Raw genomic sequence first — 19,027 nt, 5'->3', positions numbered from 1 at the left:
AAAGCAAAGATTTGGAGCAAAGATTCATAAAAAAAGACACCAGAAGCTCTCTGGGAACTTAATGATTACAAGCATTCAGTCTTAATCTTTCATTTTATAAGCGCAGTAGTGCACCTTCATCTGCGGGGCATACATTTCAAGGCCCCCAGGGTATGCCTGAAACCGCGGACAGTAGTGAACCATATATACAGTGCACAGGAAATACAAAATATATATAATGTGTTTCCTATGCACTCGTGCTTATAATAGAGTTTAATGTATGAATTCATCACTGTAAGAGATTCACAATAACTACTAATAAAATAGAACAATTATAACAATATATGCTATAAAAGTTAAGTGAATATTATCTCTCTCTCAAAATACCTTATTGTCTGTCCTCGCCCTTGTTGTGATGTGAGAGATGACAGGATGCCTGTGATGAGGCGGCTGAGGTGGATGCAGGCTGTGCTGGGGCGTTAGGCCTCTGCGACCTCCAGACCCGTCCATCGTCCACCGTCAGGAGGATCACCGAGCTGTGACCATGTCCTGTTTCACACCAACAAAAGGCACTTCATGCCTCCCCCATCTTCACTGAGCGCCGGCAATGCACCGCAGCCGTAACTTTTGCAGTTCGAGGTGCAAATATAACACACGTTTCTTTTTCTTCTCCACAGTTTCACAGGTAGAAGGCTCGTCCAGATCTTAGCAACCTCAGCATATGGGTTGGTTGTTGTTGTTACTCTTTCTCTAGTAAGTAGTGAACTTTCTTTCACCTTTCCACTAAAAGGACGCCCGTTCTGGCTTCTCTGGCATGGTTGAATTGCCGGCATCACCACTCTTGAGCGTTGGGCCAATGTTAAGTAAGGCCAGGCTCACCTGGACGCCTAGCCCAGACACCGCTGTGGGTCTGACAGCCAGGATGGCTCCGCCCACCAAGGGGCAGGAGCGTGCGCAGTGCAGAGACGCTGGAAGCTGGCCGAGGGATGGGCCACGTCCTGGGCAGGACCTCGCGAGATTTCATCGCAGCTCAGGATGGATGGCTCCAAATTTAAAATGAATGACTTATTTTTGGACTTTTCCCATTTAATATGTTTGGACCACATGGGCAACTCCAGGTAACTGAAACAGCAGAAAGTGAAAACTTGGACAAGGGGAGGGAAGGGTGTTAGGGGGAGAACCACTGTAAAGAGTAGATAAAGCACTTGAAAAATCAGTATTTTGCCAGGCCGGTGTGGCTCAGTGATTGAGCGTGGACCTATGAGCCAGGAGATCAGGGTTCCATTCCCGGTCAGGACACATGCCCAGGTTGTGGGGTCAATCCCCAGTGGGAGACATGCAGGAGGCAGGAGATCAATGATTCTCTCTCATCATTGATGTTTCTATCTCTCTCTCCCTCTCCCTTCCTCTCTGAGAGAAATAAAAATATATTTTAATTAGCATTTTATTCACATATATTTTTCCTAAATATACATATTTTTATTAATTTTTTTTTTTTTTTTACAGAGAGGAATGGAGAGGGATAGAGAGTTAGAAACATCGAGGAGAAATAAACATTGATCACTGCCTCCTGCACACCCCCTACTGGGAATGTGCCCACGACCAAGCATGCTTTTGGCTGGAATGGAACCTGGGACCCTTCAGTCTGCAGGTTGACACTATCCACTGAGCCAAACAGGTCAGGGCTATGTGGCACCTTTTGCTAAAACTACTTTGGATACTGAAAATAAAGGTTTGACAATTCCAGTACACAAATCTTCAATCATTTTATATGGGAATATCATCATAAGTATGTTACAAGGCCATTGATGTAAAATATTCCTGAAAGAAAATTTTTAGTAAGAACAAATTGTGTATGAACAAAATTAACAGGAAAATATTACTGTCAAGCTACCTGGCTGTTGGGGTCACCCCTCCAATAAGAGGTCCCCAAATCATGTGTCATTTGTGGTGGTAGGTGAGACATTCATAATGTGTAAGATGAATTCTATTGTGTGTCTGCTTAATGCTGGAGAACTGTCAACCCCATTTCAAAGGAGCCTGGAGTCTGACTCATACTGAGAGTTGAAAATTATAACCTTTCAGTAGCATATTAGTCTTCATTTCCCAATTTATTTGTAGCATTTTCAGACTGCAGGGCATTTTTATAGCATACATATATTACTGTGGTTACATAAAAGTCACATTTCATTCTAAAGCAACATGGATGATAGGTAGGCTGTCATTCTCCAATCCCCCCAGAGAAAACAGATTGCGGAGTATGAGCTTACCAATATATTTTGAGATACCAATTGAAGTGAGATAAAGAGTAGCTTACTGAGTAGCAGAATACTAATAGTGATCAGAATCAAGAGGCACAGTTATATTCCTAAAATTTATGATGTGACCTTGAACATGTTATTTTTTTTATTACTCATCATTCTCTTTGATAAACTCATAAGATAGTCAAATCTTACCTCTCCCTGGGAGATGTTCTGATGCTGTAGGGCAGTGATTTTCAGCAGGCGTGCTGCAAGAATTTTTAAACATGCAATACCTGACTATTTAGTCAGGACCACTCATCTCTTTCAGTTATCAAATAAAAAATTACAACAGCCAACACAATAATAGCCCTCCAGTATAAATGAACCAAAATTATACATTTTTGTGTGAGTGTGAGATTGGCAAAAAACATATTTTTTGGTGTGCTGCAGAAATTTAGTAATTAGTTTATGAGTTCCATGAGATGAAGAAGGTTGATAATCACTGCTATAGGGAATGAGACCAGAGCCAAGGAAGTCAGCAGGGATGCTCAAGGTCTCTGATTATTTCCCTCCCTTGACTTGCTCATCAGAATAATAAAGTTCACTTGTTAGGGATGCACATTCTATTAACAGTTGCAGCCAAAAAAAGTATTTACTGGACAGCTTCTCTTCTGTAAATAAGCAAAGATTTGCTCCTCTCCTAGGCACAAAACCTATTGTTTTCACACCCCATTTGGGGACCAGAAGTAGATAGTACTGTTTCCTTTAGACATCCTTGTTGTCCTTAAAAAACTTTGATTAGAAGGTGGGAGCAGCTATGGAAATTCTACACGGGCAGTGGAAATAACGTGAAAGTGGATGCATACAGGAAGGAGAGAGTGTGACTCTAACAAGTGATATTTATTCAGCACACCCATGTACCAGATCCTCTGGGAAGTGCCAGGCATGCATTATTTCCTATTCTCCCAGCAGCACTATGATGTAGTCGGTACTGTTACCCTCACTTTACTGGTGAGAAAATGGAGACATGCAGAGTTCATACAGCTTGGATTCAAATTTGGGCTTGGCTGCCTTGGCATTCTGTGCATGCCCTCTCCTCTATGCTATGGGAACACTCTGAAATAAAACAAAACAGACTTTGTGCATCTCCTAAGATCATAGCTTAAGGCTGTATAAGACTGTTGGAAGCTGAATAAGGTCAGTGGAGTGTATCAGTGTTAATTTCCTGGCTGTGATCGTATATTGTAATTATGTAAGATGTTCCCATTGGGATAAGCTGGGTGAAAGGTATATGCAATCTCTCTGTGCTATTTCTTACAAGCACATGTGAGTCTACGTTTACATAAAAATATTTTTTTTAGTTAGTTTTAAATATGGTGGAATTGAACCATGAAATATAGAGCAATTTTTATTTTGCTTATATTGATTAAAATGTGGTTTTACCTTCACAAAATGATGAATGGGGAGCTTATTTACATTTTTATGCCAAGGTTGGGTCACTTATTTCTTTTTAATAAATAGAACAATGAGATCCAGCAATAAATGAAAACATATTGGGTCTCCAACAAGAACTCTGAAGTTTTTCATATCTTCCATGTCAACAAGGCATAGTGGAAATGATCCTGTCATGGTTATTAGGAGCCCTACCTTCTAACTTTAGTTTTGCCTCTTTCTAGCTTAGGCCATGTTTGACCTTTAGTAACCCTATACAATAAAAGGCTAATATGCAAATCAATTGAAAGACAGAACCAGCGGTCATTATGATATGCACTGACCACCAGGGGGCAGATGCTCAATGCAGGAGTTGCCCCTGGTGGTCAATATATTCCCACAGGGGGGAGCAGGGCTCAGCCAAAAGCCCTGAGCCAGGCTCATGGCTGGCAAGCACAGCTGTGGTGGTAAGAGCTTCTCCCACAGCGCTAAGGACCCCTCAGGGGATATCCCAATGCTGGCTTAGGCCCGCTCTCTGGCAGTCAGACATCCCCCTGAGGGGTCCTGGACTGCAAGAGGGTGCAGGCCAGGCTGAGGGACTCCTGCAAGTGCACAAATGTTGTGCACTGGGCCTCTAATTAATAATAATAATAATAATAATAATAATAATAATACACAAATATAATTTTCTTTAAAACATCAGCATTTTGAATGTCCCTCCTTACTGAGTAGTCTTAAAGTATCTTATTTAATGTATAACAGGCAAGAATGATATTTCTCAGATTTCTCTCCTGAAATCATAGACCATGATCTAACCTTTTTTATTTTTTCAAATAAATGGATGGAGAACCTCAATTATATTTTTAAAAATTCAGACATCTGTTCAAATAGCCAAATGTTCCCCAGCCAGAACATCTCAAATCTCCTAGCAGACCTTCTCCCTTACAAATACGGCTGATGTTCTAGTAGAGGAGACTTTCCCCAATAACTCACTCCCTCTTCAGCCAAAATAAAACTCATTTATCCCAAATGACTATGTCATTAGATGAACATTTGCTAGCTGTGTGCATTGATCGAACTCTCCCTTTCAACAAGAGCATAGCCATGAGTAAAATAGCTGACACAGTCTCAGAGTTTTTAATCCGTCTTTGGTTTATATCTGGACAAAAAGGTAATGAGTTTTAAAAATGCCAAATTGTGACTTTATCTTGCAATTATGTTGCTGCGTCCCCATTCTAATACATATATGACTGGTACTATATTTTCTATCTTGACTATTGAGTCATAATATTGGCATGTACTATCCCAGTACATCTTGACTTTTAATCAGGTAGGCTTTAAAGGAGAAAGAGATGACCATTCCAAGCAAATATATGCAATGAAAGAAAATCTTTTTGGATTATTGTTCCAAGAGAAGGTTTTGATTAAAATAGTTTGCAGCAAATCGTTTTTAAGGTAAGTAAAGCTTTGAATTTAGGCAAATACATTTTGAAACTTATAAGAGGTGGTAGATACAAAGTGTTATTTGAAATAAATTCAAAGATCAAAACAGAACAAAGTGAGGTGGTGCAGGATTATAAAAGGCAACATTTTAAAGCCACCATCATAAGAGAAGGAACCAAGTATATTGTAGGATGTCCCATCATTGGGATTTGTCTGATTTTTTTTTCTTATGATCTAGGGCTATAGTTTTCAGGGGGAGGAAGACCCCAAAGGTAAACTAACATTTTCATCACATTGTATCAAGGGTATATACTATTAGCATGCTATGTAACTATTGATGTGGGGTTTTTTTAATATATATTTTTACCTCTATTGATTTTTAGAGAGAGAGGAAGGGTAAGGTATAGAGAGATAGAAACATCAATGAGAGAGAAACATCATCGATCAGCTGCCCCCTGAATGTCCCCCCACTGGGGATTGAGCCAGAAATCCAGGCATGTGCCCTGTCGGGCATCAAACCAGTGATCTCTTGGTTCATGAGTCAGTACTCAACTGCTGAGCCACGCCAGCTGGGCTAACTATTGATGTTGACCTTGATCAATAGGCTAAAGTAGTATTTGTCAGGTTCCTCCATTGTACAGTACTCTTTCTCCCTCTCCCTTTCCACACTGTACTCCTAGGAAGGAAGCCCACAATTGGAGCCCACAATTAAGGAGCAGGGTGTTAAGCTTCACCTCACTGAGGGCGGAGTATCTACATATATTATTTGGAACCCTTCTGCATAGGAAATTTGCCTCTTTTCCCCATTACTTAGCCTATCCAACCATTTATTCATATCAATATGGGCTCATGGATATTTGTCTTATAGTTTGGGCTGTACCAGGATGCAGTTTTACAATGCTATACAATACAGCGTCCAGAGGAAACCAGGAACATGGGTTCAGGCCCTGCCTGTGCTGCTGAAACAATCAATGCTCTTTATTAGAACAATTTCTTTCCATGCCTGGCTCTGTCCCTCCGGGGACGGTTCTGCTGTCATGGAAAATAGAAAGGATTAAAAGGTAAATGCTGAGCCCAGCCTGCCTCATTTCAGCCACACCTGATTTGTGGCTTCTGCCTGCAACACTCATTTAAGAAATAGCAAAATGATTAATCCACGAAAGAGTGAGTCTGTAAGTCTCTTATGAAGGTTATCTGAGTATCAGAGAATGTGGTAAAGAAAGGACACTTTCCCAGGATGCACTGTGGTTTAGACAGGGCCCTTATTTTGTGTAGAACTCTTTTATTTTCCCACATATCACCATTGGGTTATTGACTTTCCCAGTAAAGAGGCAGAAGGCACACTTTGCTCCTGTAATGGAGCTATGATATTGAACTAAGAATCTCTCCCCTATCATGTGAAAATTCATAGAAGCACATTTAGATGTTTAGTTCATTAACCAATAGACAAGGGTCTTTTGAACCCAGTGGAGGGCATTCTGAGAAACATAGCTCTCACCAAGGAGGGGTCAGGCCTGCAGGCAGGAACAGTGCCTATGCTCCCAGTACCCGCATAGGATAGATGATAAATATATGACAAGGGAATCAATTCATCAGAAGAAAGAAAGTCAGGAGACCTGTGTCCTTGTTCTTTAACTGGTTCAGTCCTTGGGTAATCACTTCCTCACTCTGGGTCCCAGTTTTTCAGATGTAGGAGTGGGGAGAGGCTGTTCGTTCCAATGATTAAAAAGCAAAAGCTTTAAAATATGTTCCAGGAGCCGTGCTGAGAAAATGCCTTTGCCTGGTGAAAGTGGCCAGATTGATTACAGCGGCGTGACAGACACAGAAAATATTCGAGGCAGCCTCTTCCAGCAGCTCGGCAATTGCTCCTGAGATGAAAGGAAGAGTGAGAACAAACAATAAGGCTATTCATCATAGATATTCTCCTAGATCCAGCCAGATTTCAGCAAAATTGACAATTTAACAATCATGCTTTTCTATTCTCTCCCCTCTTTGTGTGTTCGGCTTAAGAATTTTTAAAACAACCTTTGGGGAGAAAAATGAGCTATTGTTATAGAATGAGCTATTATTACCATGCAAGATATATGCATGGTAAGAAAATAATAAAATGCAAACAAGCAAAACTTTAAAATTAAAACACATTTTTACCATGCAGAGACCACCATGGTTAAGACCTTAGTGCATGTCATTCTGGGTCATTTTCTACATATGTATCAACATATATGTGTGTACTGAACTGAAATGAGTTCATATACTATTTTATTCTCTCTTTTTTTTTTAAATCAATGACCTCCACATTACTATTTCAACAAATATCCAGACTATATTCATATTTTCCCAATTGATCCCAAAATGTCCGTAGCTCATTAGTTGAAAACAATATCCAATTCAGAACAAAGATAAAATGGCATCTCTTCATTTTTTTAAACTATAGCCTTTTTTACCCTAATGCTGTGGCCCTGCCTTGTGAAATAGGTGGCTGCAAACATCCTGGAGAATTCCCCAGCTTCTGGATTTGTCTTTGCTGCTCTCTTGCAGTGTTGGTCAGCTTATTCTTGGACAATAGGAGTAATGTCTTAAGGCTTGATGGACTTAAGCTGCATCTCATCAGAAGCACCGTTGATATGGGGAAGCTGCCCCGGGATCAGTGTGATGACGGTCTGCTATCACACTGCACTGTAAAGTGGTCACCTCACACCTGAGTGTGTATCCATGTGGTGCTACTCTGATGCTATAGGAATGCTCTGTTCAAAGAAGATTCAGAGACTGCTACCCCTTCCACATTCCCTCAGCTTTCTGCGAACATGTGGCCTCAATGCTCAGCTCTTCACATCTTTTAGGTCTTGCATTCTAATGGTTTGATCTGTGAATTATTGGCTGATATTGGCTGCAAGTCTTCCCCTCCATGGCGGTTTGAACATGCCCTTAGGATCCAGCTCTGGGGAAGGCATTTCAAGCACTAAACATTCACTTTGTGCCTGGTGGCTGCCTGGTAGCCCAAGCCAAATACATGCAAATACTCCCAGTCTTCAGAATATGCTCCTAAGTAGCAGTGCTTTTTGCTTGTAGCTACTTCGTGTGTGTGTGTGTGTGTGTGTGTGCGCGCGCGCGCTCACACATGCAATGCTCCTATCCTCTGCAATACTGCATTCTGACATTTTCCTTCCAGGCATATACTACTTACCTCTTCAAAACTCACCTTCCACAAAAGCCATGTAATATAATATGTACTTTTGTACTATGGTTAAAGTGGCAGGTAAACACTTCAATCGCTCCCTTAGCAGAACTGTACTTTTAGGGATTTCCAATGCTTTAACCCACCAGAGAGAGTCACACAGGAACTACAGGTGCTGAGGCCACCTGCTGGGAAGGAGTTTTTAGTTCTGAGGTGTGTTGTTTTTTTTTTTTGTTTTTTTTTTTGTTTTGTTTTTTTGCCACTTAGTCCTTCCCATGGCTACAGGTGTGATTGGTATGGCAGCCCCCGAGCCTTAGCACAAATGTGAGCAGTGTGGCCAAGAGTAGGCAGGACCCCACAGTGCTGTCTCCAATCCAGGAGCCTTCCAAGTCCAGAGCTGTGTCTGTTTTTCTGTAGTATTTGGAATTGCATGTGCCTATGACCCTTTTGGAGGGAGGGAAAGAACAACACAGGAAATGATTAATTTAGGGGCAGATGGAGAGGGCTTAAATTGCTTTACCCAGTTAATCCCAACCATTGCTCCTTACCCTTGTTGGAATGTGTAGTCAGAATCCTGTAAGCAGATGTGCATTTCTTGATATGAAAGGATCTCCACTCAGGGTCATGGGACCCCCAGTTCACTTGTCAGACACAAAGGGTCAGCAAAGCCGTGCTTAGCCAAAAGTTACGACTTGGGGAAGCTTATGTCCAGGACTCTGCCGTCTATTCCTTCCTGGCTTCCTCTCCTCTCCTCTCCTCTCCTCTCCTCTCCTCTCCTCTCCTCTCCTCTCCTCTCCTCTCCTCTCCTCTCTTCTCCATTCCAAGCCTGTTTACCTATGCAAGTCTCTTGCATGCTGTTTTTCTCCCCTGTTTTAACTTCCTCTTTAATCCCTGTTAAAACTTCTTCCTCTCAGGTAAACCTTGGGAAATGTTAAGGATGAGGTAAGAGCTTAATGGCTTGCTCTCCTGAGTTCTTCTCGTGTGTCCGGGAGGAATGAAGCCCTTATGGAGAAATCTGAGAAGGCAAGACCAGAGATGAAGAGATAAGGGCTGTCTGGCTGCTCCTCAGAGTGTCTTCTCAACCCACTTGGGACACAACAATAACATGAACATGGACTGAATATTTGTTTAAAACTTATGTGAGATCCTAACCCCCAAAGTGATGGTGTTAGGAGATGGGACTTAGAGATGGTTAGGCCATTCGGGTGGAGCCCCCATGCTGGGATTAGGGTCCTAATAAGAAGAGGAAAAGAGCCAGTTCTCCTTCTCTGCTCTCAGCCATGAAAGGGTACAGTGAGAAGACAGCCATTCGCACACCAGATGGTCTTCCCTGGGACCCAGCCATTGTGGCTCCCTGATCTCAGACGTCCAGCCTCCAAAGGCACGAGAAAAAAAAATTCTCTTGCTTATGAGCCACCCAGTCTATGGTACTTTGTTATGGCAGCCAAGATTGACTAAGGCAAACACCATGTAACTGCCAGCTTCATCATCATCCTTATCCTCAGGGCAGGACGGAGTGAGGCCAGTGAGGCACTCACCTGCAGAGTCATTTTGCACCCTCACTTGGTCCCAGTCCTGACTGTCATCATCAGTGAATCCTTAGCAGGCATGAGGCCCTGTTTAGGGCCTTTATGTGTATTCATTGAATCAGAAGAGAAAATTGTGCCCAAACTACACAGCTAATGAAGGATGGAACTTGGATTGAAACTGGCGACAATAGTTAAACAGATCCCCTTAAGCCCTTTCCCACAACTTTATTGAGATATAATTGACAAACAGAAATTGTATCTATTTAAGATCTAAGATGCGGTTATTTGATATGCAGGAGCATTGTGATATGATTAGTAGCATCAAGCTAAGGTTCTGGTGTTGGGAGACTGGGAGCCTCAGATATTCACTCCGTTCATCACTTTTAGCACAAGCATAACTCTGCAAACTTTGGACATTAGGATATTTGTGCGTTGAAGTAGTCCATCATTAAGAATGATAACTTGGTCAATAGGGGTCTAACAGTGTGACCACAGGCAAATCAATCAACCTCCAGATCAGTAAGGAAATTGAAAACTCATACACCATCCCAGCAGAAGTAAATGATACAGGGATTGAGGAGTACAGGTGCAAGATAACAGGAAGTATAAGAGGTTGTGGATATCAGTAAAGGTTCTGCTCCATCTATCCATTTTCTCACGCCATTTGCTGTCAACCTGTGCTGGCCAAACCGACATGCTTGTTGGTAAAATTCAGCTGCAAGTTGGGTTGCAGGTCTGTGAAGGGAACACAGTTTCCAAGGATGTATCATCGATGGCCAGAAGTTAATTCCTAACTTGAAGCAACCGAAAACATTACCTCAACATTTTACAGTAACAGCAGACGCGGATGCCAAGCTCTCTGGCTGAACCTAGACATCTGTGAAATGTGGACACAATTCAATTTAAGTAATAGAATAGGAACAGCCTGGATTTGTGTTTCTGCACGACTCTCTGCTTAGTTCACATTGGACCCACCACACCGCCTGATTTCTCAGCAGGCAGGTTGGCCTACAGGAGACATTCCATATTCAGTAACAAATCTCATTTCCTCTCAGACTGAAGGAGACAGCCAAAGCCAGATGGCCCTTCAAGGCTGTGAATTATGCTCAGGGATCCCAAGATGGATGCGGCCTACTTCTGGAGTTTTCCTCCTAAACCACAAGGTGGTGCTAAAGCACAGAAAACACTTCCTAAGGTTGCAGGTGTTAAAGGAGGGAAACCGGGAGCGCAAAGGTCTATTTTCAAGGTGACAGAACAAAAAAGGAAAATACAACCTAGGCAGGGTCTCCGAAGAAATGCCTCAGCACACAGTGAGTTCCCATATCATAGTGAAACCACAGGTGAGTGGCCAGATTATTATGCGTTCAGAGATCATAATAATCTGGCCACTCAGTGTATATACAGTAGGTCCTCGGGTTACACCGGAGATCTGTTCCTCCGGTACAAAGTAATGCGATTTTTGCTATAAGTTGGAACCCACCTACGTAAGCACCTATGTCACTCACATGGAGCACATACACAGCAGTAATGAAATGAAACAGTAAAAAAGGTTAAAAGAAAGATAACAATTCCTGACCTTTACATGTGGTAAACAAATAATAAAAAACATAAAGCACATATGTACATACGTCAAGATGATGGAACTTTTTAAAAAAATAAATAAATGGGAGATGGTGACATAATCACAAAATGACGTGGAGGACTGCCTGTATTGGCTAAAGGTGAGAAATGCAAAAACTCCTAAGTGGTGTGACGGGGCCTGCAGGTCAGCCTACCACATCAGAAAGGAGGGTGACTTCTCCCCAGAGATTCTGAGGTCAGTTTCTCCCTGGGGGTTTATCTACTTGGGAAGAACAAAGAGCAGGAAATCTCTGAAGGGTTTACACAGAGTAGAAAATTAGGATCTAATGTTTCACTGTTTTGTCAGAAATCCTCATGGAATAAAATGGACTAAGTCACTTTCATTCTGTGCTTCAAGGTCTCAACCTGACTTGGTTCTTCAGACTCTGGTTAATTCTGCTTCTAATTTATAGATGTCTGTCTCTCCAAGCTCTCATTTGACTCAGAAATTCCAGGAGACAGGATAAATCAGCTTTCTCCTCTGGGATTATAGCTCTTACATAATTTTTGCAACAATGGGCCTTGGAAATGAGGCCGTTTTCATCTAGATTACTGGGAAGAAGAGCTGATATTGCAGTCCTGGCTCGGCAGTAATGAATCCCTTATTGGCTTAGAAGCACAGGCATTGGATTACTTTGCACCCTGGAGGAGAGCTAAACAGATCTAAAGGAATCGGACCTGTGGCCCAACACCTGTGCAGCCACAGCTAGGCTTTCCCTGCTGTGCAAGAAAAGGACTCAGCTCCAGGGCTTTCTCTCAACTCTCTAATCACAACTGCTGTGGAGGTGACAGTGTGTGGAGGGAATGGCTCGCCCATCTGACTGCATAGAGTTTATTTCCCAGACACCAGCTGCTTCCACTAGGAGAAGAGGAGGAGAATTTTCCCCTCAGGGGCATAGGCCATAAGAATCAGGCAAAGAAGTGTTGATTTGTAGCCCAGCCTGAATGGCTCAGTAGTTGCTGAGCCTTAACCTATGAACCAACAGGTAACAGTTCAATTACCAGCCTGGGTTGCAGGCTCAATTCCTAGGCAGCGGATCAATGGTTCTCTCTCATCATTGATTTTTTTCTCTCTCTCTGAAATCAATAAAATAAATATTTTTCAAAATGTTGGTTTGTAGTCTACTGTGTTCAGACACCATACTACATATAGCTTAGTGTATAAAGTAGATATTGTCCCTAACAATTCTCAACAAGGATCTGTCAGGAAAGCCATACATCCACCCAGACTTCTCTTTTTCCTTTACTTCTCACTGATAATGGGTTAAGAAGCCTATTGAGTTAACCTTCTAGATCTCTCTATCATCCTCTCCTCTACCACCATCCAACTATCTATCATCTTCATCTGGACTTTAAATAGCCTTTTACAGCCTCCCTGCCTCCAGTCTTGCCTCTCCCTCCTGCCATCTCCTTGATAGTGCTGTCAGAGGGAAATCTTTGAAATATAAATTTGACCACACCACTCCTCTGCTCAGAATTCTTTTATGGAGCATACAATGAAAAACTTGGAGTTTCTTATAATAAAAAAAAAATGCATTTCTGCTTCTAGGTATTTCTCCTAAGAGAAATAAAAAACATATAGTCACATAAAAAGATGTGCACAGGAATATCCACAGCAGCTTCATTTGTAAAAACAAACAAAACAACAACAACAAAAAAAAACACAAGGAAACAAACAAACCAAAATGCCTAAATATCTATTAATAGGAGAAAAATTATCAAATTATGGTGCATTTATACTTTAAAGTACTGCTCAGCATTTTTTAGTGGACTATTAAAAACACAACACTATAGATTAGACTTGTCAGACTTATCAAATAAAAATACAACTCCAAGTATTGCATGGGCATACTTTTACTAAAAATTATTTGCTGTTTTTTTAAAATTCTAATTTAGCATCCTATATTTTATCTGACAAACTTAACATGGCTTAACCTCAAAAACATTATGTTAAGCAAACAGTCAGACACAAAAGAGTAGATCCTAAATGTTTCCATTTATATGAAGCTCACAAGAAGGCAAAATTAATATTTGGTGATAGAAAGAAACAGTGATTTACGCCGGAGAGTGTAGATTGAGTGCAGGGAAGCCTAAGGAAAATTGCTGGGGTAATAGAAATGTTGGGATGGTAATTACCTAAGTACCAAAACTCACCAACTGCACACTTAATTTTATCTCAATTAAAAAAAAATCAAAACATCTTCTATGGATTCTCAATACGAAAACTAGTGAGTATAGCATACAAAATCTTTTCTTTTCTTGCCATTATGTATCCAACATCTTCCCTTTATCCTGAATGAGTCCTACTGGCCAACTAAAGTACAATTCTTGTGCAGTATTTTAGCCTCAGCTTTGGCTCTCTTATACACCGAAGACTTGCTGAGATTGGGACCCACTTTCTCCTCTAGTCCACTATAGCTTGCAATCCACCTTCATTCATTTATAGCACTGTCCCGATTGCATTATTGTCACCCTCTGTACCACATTAACCTGTAAATTCCTGGAGAGGAGGGGTCTTCATGGAGCACAATAAAAGGCACCCAATAACTATCCATAAATGAAGGAACCAGTCACTCATTCCAACCTCTCTCCTTCATTTCCTACCTAGAAGCTTAATACTTTCATTTAAATTTTTTTTCAAATACAATATTAAACACATTTGCACATGTATAAAAGATATTCAAATGGTCAGAATAAAATGAATAAAGGATAAGTATCCATTCCCCTAACCAGAGCAATCGCCTATTTAATTCTGGATCATTCCAGAAATGTTTTCTGCATAAGCAAGCATATTTTATGTGGGTTATATATATATACTAATATCTATATATCCCTCCTGCTTATATAAGTGGAAGATAATGTGAATTCCACTCACATTCCCCATTCATTTTATGTCCTATTCTTTGCCCCCAAGAGGTGGTCCCTGCTTACCTCATTATCCAGATTCCCCTGCTGGCTGGATTCCAATTGGTTTGTCCAGTGAGAGACAACAATGGAAGGCTGTTGGAGAGTCGGACAATATAGACGTTTGGGTATCTCCCCTTTGTCTGCTCTGGCCCCATATTTTTGGTGGTAGCTGCATGCAGCCCCTACTCCAGGCTCCATCTTCTTCAGCCCTTCAGATCCAGGGATGTACCTTGGACCAGTTTTCCTGAAAACAGACTCAGATGGAGAGGTGCATGCAGATGGCTTATTGAGTTATGCTCTTGGGAGATACACCTGTAAGGAAAGGAGAAAAGCAGAATTGGCCAGGAGAAGCTAACGTGAAATACAGTTCAGTGAGGCCCAGCTGATGTTACAGGTGCTCTGGAGCTGGGATGGCCCTTCAGAATTTTCCTAAATTGATCAAAGGGGGCTGGGCTCTTTTATCCCTGCATCAGCTAGTCACTGGCCATAGCCACCCCCAGGAGTGTAGCCTGAATGAAGCTGTTGTAGCTGAGGTCAACCCAGGGAACGGTCTGCTGTGAGCCAACAACAGTGGATATTTCCAGCCACTGGGAATGGGTGCATCAGCCCTGAAAAGGAGACCTAAGTAGGGGACCACAGTTTCCAACATAGGGTGGTAGAGGCTTCCCATTGGTGCAAGTGTCCAGGTTCCTTTGCCCACACCTCTGCCCAGAGTCCTTTCATTCAAGTCTCAGCATTTGAACTATGTGGGGCAAATTCCATTTCCTGATGGGATCTTGACTGCTACACATACAATACCCACATACTATATAACACACACACACACACACACACACACACCCTACACTTTCATTTAATATGTCTTAAGTAAGGGGAAAGGGAGAATGGGAGATATCTGTAATACTATCAACAATAAAAATGTATTTTAAAATGTCTTGAAACACAGTCCATATCAAATGCATTCAGTCTATCCTGTCTTCAATGGCTGTGCAGTAATTCCTTATATCGATATAGAATAGTGCATTTAGCAAGTCCACATCTTAGGCGTGGAAGTCGTTTCCAGCTCTTTTCTTACAAACATTGTTGCCATGGTCACTGTGTGAATTTTTTAATACAAGACTACAAGACTAGTATCAATTCTTAGTAGTGAAGTTGCTGGATCCAATGCTCTGCATATTTTAATTCTGATATTGCCAAATTGTCAATGAATAGTTTATTCCAATGTCTGTTATCATGAGCCTATGAGAACGGCTGTATCAAAACTTCTCACCAAACCTGTGTTAAGGAAGCCTGTTTGAGGGCTCCAAGGGGCACACAGTCCTCTTACCCTTCTCTTCCACCCCCACATGCCTTTTTATTTTTAATTATTTATTTTTTTAAAATAAATATTTTATTGATTTTTTTTTTTACAGAGAGGAAGAAAGGGGAATAGAGAATTAGAAACATCAATGAGAGAGAATCATGGATCTGCTGCCTCTTGCACACCCCCTACTGGGGATGTGCCTGCAACCAAAGTACATGGCCTTGACTGGAATTGAACCTGGGACCTTTCAGTCCGCAGGCCGACGCTCTATCCACTGAGCCAAACAGGTTTTGGTGCCCACATGCCTTTTTTAGATACATACTTATTGTTGGACAGCAGGAAGGTCACTAAGGCTATGTGTGGTTTCACCAGTCATTTTTTCAACAGTATTTTTGCTTTTCCTTCATTTAGATATTATAGACTTGGCTGTCAGGGCTCCAATAGCAGGTATAGAAAGATTTTCCATCTGGGCTTTCTCCCCTCTGAGTTTAGAATGACCTTAGCAATTCCATTAAGCTTCTAGAGCTAGGAAACTGGAAGTTAACCTGGAATGATAAACCTGTCATTTGTAAATGCAACTTATTGTGTAGTCAGATATCAGACCAGTGCCCCACATTCTGAAAACTCTCAGACACTCAGTATGTGTTTGCTGCTTGAGGATCCTTGTGATCTCACCTTGGTGCCTTTTTATAGGCATTATAACATCATAAAGGAGGAATAATCAGCTTTCAGGAAAAAAAATCAACTTCAACAACCTCACCACCTCATTTCCAAATTTCCCCTTTAATGTCAACCCATAGAAATATAATATATAATATATTCATTTATTTTGACTAGGAACATTATTATGTGAATTGCACTCTCTAAAATTAGTCTGGAACATTCTTGGAAATGGAAGCTAAGTTATATAATGTCAGGAACGCAAAATGAAGAGCCACCTGCTATTTCGTCGAATATGTTATTTCATCTCATGCTTTAATCTCCTGGATTTAAAAGGAGCTCCACTTGATTTTAATAGAAGTGGATATCATCCTGTACAACCCGATAGGCTTGTCACCTCCCATCAGACTTTGAGACGCAACCTGTGAAAAACAGACAATCTGAAAGGTCCCAAGAGGTGAGAGCAGAGCTCAGGCCAGAGCGGATGACTTCCAGACACGAAGGCAGAGCAGGGCGTTCTCAGGTTATTGAAGCACCTCGCTATTGGCAAGGACTAAATGCTGCCCCTTCCCTTCCTATTATCAGGAAGACATGACTCAGCGGGGCAGATACTTGGTTGCTGCTCACTTGAGCAAAGTGCAATAGGGCTGAGTTAGCCTGTAGAATCTGACTGAAGTCCAAAGTGCTCATGCCAGCTCTGTGCCCTACAGCAATTCCTTAGTCACTGGAGTCCTCAGTCTCTCTTCTGTAGAAGATTGAGACCATCATCTGTGTTGCCTACGTCGCATGCTTCTTATGGGATCAAATGAGACAGCAGATAAGAAAGCTCTTTTATAAAAGCAGTCAGTGCAGTCAGTGCTGTATACCCAAAGGGGGTTAATGCAATAGAGGTAACTTTCATAGAAATGAAGGCCAGGGGTCACCCATTAGTCAGACAAACATTTCAAGCTGTTTTTCATGAACTGTGGGTGAATTTGTAACAATCTGTGCATCCTCTCTCAGGAAATCCCCACACATGCTTATCATGGGTGATCAAAGTCAGGAATTTGTTTTTGGTCATGAGGCAAAACAACACTAATTGTCCCTGTATTTAAACCTCTCATGGGGACAGAAAGAGTAATTTAGGAGCTAAATAATCCCAGGCTCAAGTCAGTTCAACAGTTAACAATATTTTCATCATATCTATATCTATATCTATATCTATATCTATATCTATATCTATATCTATATCTATATCATCTATATCTATCTAAAAGCCTAAGCAACCAGCTGACCAGCCAGTAGCTATGATGCACAATAACCACCAGGGGCAGACACTCAACACAGGAGCTGCCAAACTGCGGTGACTTGGCAGCTGAGGTTCTCAGGTGACGCACCCAGAACCAGAGAGAAGGGAACCCATTTCTGGGGTGCGTTACCTGAGAACTGCCCTCTCGCCATCTGGAACCACTTGGGGGATGTGAGAGAGCCAGTTTCAGTGCAATCCCTGCAGGTCAAGTTGGGGGGACCCACCGGTGCATGAATCCACGTAGCAGGCCTCTAGTATTAATAATAAAATGCCTTAGGAGTTGTCTATATTCATGATCTCTTTTGTGTACTGACTGCTCCTTCAAACTATTTGTCAAGGTCAACAAATGATCTCCAGACTGCTAAAGCCAACTGATCATTTTACCTTGTTGTGGTTAAACTCCTTACTTAAAGAGGCATCTTATTAACTGGCATCCTTCAGACAATTAACTATAGAGCAAAATGTCCCAAGATTCTGTTTATGATAGAGAGATTGTTTGGCACTGCTAACGCATATTGTGTATTTTATCTGTTCAATATAATAGTCCTTCTAAGTAAAAATAAATAAATAAAATAATAACAATAACAATAACAATAACAATAACAATAACAATAAAATAAATTTTAAAATGAGATATTCTTTCCTTAAAATTAGAACTCTCCTTTTCTAGGAATGTCCTGAGCTAAGATAATCTTATAGTGATTGCTAGAAGTTGAGGCTCTCTGAGGTCATGGGACTTCCCAGCCAGCATTATAGGATGGACATACCATTCAGTCATGACCTCCCAGGGCTGGAACTCCTGGTTCTTGGAAATTGTTTATCATTGGGTCTTCAAAAGTTGGTTGCTGAACCTTATCTTCTGATAACATGGTCACTGTAGAGAAAATTAGATCACCAGCTGGCTCCTAGGGGGAGAGAGAGAGAGAGAGAAAGAGAGAGAGAGAGAGAGAGAGAGAGAGAGAGAGAGAGAGAGAGAGAGAGAGAGAGAGAGAGAGAAAGAAAGGAGTGAGGAAGTATTAAAGTCAGGGAAGAGGGTCCCTAGAAAACTCTTAGTTCACAGCTTTCCCCAGCCCAGCCCCAGGCACTTGGAATATCAAGAAATACCTTTTAACTCACAAAAGAAAGATTGTGTTCTAATAAATATAATTTCATTATTGTGTTTTTAAATAGCTAATTCTTAAGAAATAGGTAAGTTATAAATAATTATTTCTATAAATATACACTGTACATATCTGTACACTAAAGCTTGGTTTTTAGTAACTAGATATGTTAGAAATCAAACCTTACTCATTTTGCTTTTGGAAATGATATATATATTGTTCATAGCATGAAAATTACATTTTAAACCATATAGTAAGGATCATAACCCCCATGTCATAGGGCTATTAGTAGGGATAAATAAGATAATGTGCTTGGATTTAATCATTCCATTAATGACTGATGAGATCA

The 19,027-nt window shown here is 41.2% G+C and overlaps 1 long non-coding RNA gene across 1 annotated transcript; it reads right to left on the bottom strand.

Moving 5' to 3' along the window:
• Positions 1-14,515: 14,515 nt before the first annotated feature.
• Positions 14,516-18,484, bottom strand: LOC311632482. The gene is made up of 2 exons (XR_014796797.1): positions 18,346-18,484; positions 14,516-14,639 (listed from the first exon to the last, which is right to left on the bottom strand). It is a non-coding gene; the product is annotated as an uncharacterized lncRNA (long non-coding RNA).
• Between the last annotated feature and the right edge of the window lie 543 nt (positions 18,485-19,027).

Source organism: Pipistrellus hanaki (assembly GCF_964339955.1).
Source record: "Pipistrellus hanaki genome assembly, chromosome: 14".
NCBI lineage: Eukaryota > Metazoa > Chordata > Mammalia > Chiroptera > Vespertilionidae > Pipistrellus > Pipistrellus hanaki.
This window is presented reverse-complemented; position numbering and strand designations above follow the sequence as displayed.